Source organism: Armigeres subalbatus, chromosome 2 (assembly GCF_024139115.2).
Source record: "Armigeres subalbatus isolate Guangzhou_Male chromosome 2, GZ_Asu_2, whole genome shotgun sequence".
NCBI lineage: Eukaryota > Metazoa > Arthropoda > Insecta > Diptera > Culicidae > Armigeres > Armigeres subalbatus.
This window is the reverse complement of record NC_085140.1, coordinates 261625690-261627364: the sequence shown is the minus strand read 5'-3', so window position 1 is coordinate 261627364 and position 1675 is coordinate 261625690. Positions and strand designations below refer to the sequence as shown.

Genomic DNA, 1675 nt, shown 5'->3' with positions numbered 1-1675 from the left:
TCTTACAGAAACAGTAAATATTTATTACACAACACTTCATTTTTATATTTTTTTTTTCATTTTATTCATTTCTCACGGAATTGCCTTGTGGCTGGTGTAGATCGCCTGACCCGAGGCCTTACCCATCAATTCTGCTGATCCGAAGGCACATGCTGCCAACAGCTTGGGCGAGTTCACCAAAAAACTGTCCCTCGGGGTAAATAGTGTCATCTTTGCTGTGATTCCAAATGGCGTAATCTGATCGCAAATAATAAGTTATTAGGCGATTCATTTGGGCGTATAATTTATACTCACCTATATAAATCTATATAAATATTGTTCCGCCAAACAGAAAGGAACTCAATGAAGATGTGTCTGAACTTAATTTACAAGGCCATCATTGACACAGTCGACATCGCCAATGCTGAGATTCTCATAGCTCCACATCATATCTGGGGGAGCTGCAATGGCTGAAATAAAATGCATCACAAGTTTGACGAATCAACTTTGGGAGCGTTTAATAGCAGCTGCAATGTTACTCACCTCATAATCACTGTAATTATGTATATAATTCAACGATAAGCGGGCTGGAATTCATTTTTACTTTCTATGTGAATCAAAAACTAAATATAAAATTGTTCACAAGAGTGCGGGTAAAAGTATGTCAACAAAAATATTTCATTTTCTTTTTCTTCCGATTTCGAATAACCTGTCACGGTGAACGGTGTTTTTTCCACATTGAATGTTTTGAAAATAAAAGTTTAAAAACTTTTTAGTTCATAAGACAAATTTCGAAATTTGGATTCTGACCCGATGAAAAATATGTTTGAATTAAACAGATAACTTTCGATTCCAAAGTTTTAACTTTTATTTTAAAGAAAAAATATCACTTCTTAAAACGAGAGTGCAATATATTTGATAAAATAATGTTTGTTCTTTCTGTGTGGGAATTGCTTATCAAAATAAATTTAAACTTTTTTCAAGAATAATTCTGGAAATTTAACTCACGTGCCCCATCGTGCTCCAGCTCCAGAAGCCAATTTACCATTTTGCATTCATATATCACAATGCTAACATAATGGTACGCCAGGAAATTTAAAAAAATCCTACCAGACTGGAAATCCAAATCCAACATTCATTGTAGCCGCGTATACAAGCACTACCCCAATTAAGATATACCTTTAAAAAGATGATGAACCACCCAATGCGACCAAAATGAGTTTTTTTTTCGCATGAAGTTACATATGAGATTAGAAGTTCATCGCTACGCTCGATGATTTGTAGGTCTGTAGCCAAGAAGTTCTTGGATGACCTAACATTAACACGCCAATGCGGGTAAAAGTGACAAAGATAAAAGCAAACAAATGTGATAAAATATAATAGCAAGTATAATAGCTATTTAATTAATGCCTGATAGGTTGCCTTGGCTCGGCAGATGCAAATGCACCGCACACGGTGATTTTTGTGTTTGGTCAATCATCGGCGTGAAATACGAAATTCGGCGGCGTGGAGCCAACCGGCGTATGGCGCGCCGCCGACACCTCGACCGGCGTCGGCGTACGTTAATAAGTGTCGGCGGCGGCGGCGCACAGGTCTATAATGTGGTAATTTTTGTGGTGCCCCCCCTGACCTTTCGGAGACCAGTAGGACAAAATATCAATTAAATATTTGTAATTCAATCCAATGGTATTCCCGT

General features: G+C 37.5%; 1 long non-coding RNA gene across 1 annotated transcript; it reads right to left on the bottom strand.

The window, feature by feature from the left end:
- On the bottom strand, nt 1-865 carry LOC134216256 (uncharacterized). Its single transcript, XR_009980576.1, has 3 exons — nt 523-865; nt 295-449; nt 1-237 (listed from the first exon to the last, which is right to left on the bottom strand). It is a non-coding gene; the product is annotated as an uncharacterized LOC134216256 (long non-coding RNA).
- Nucleotides 866-1675: the final 810 nt, after the last annotated feature.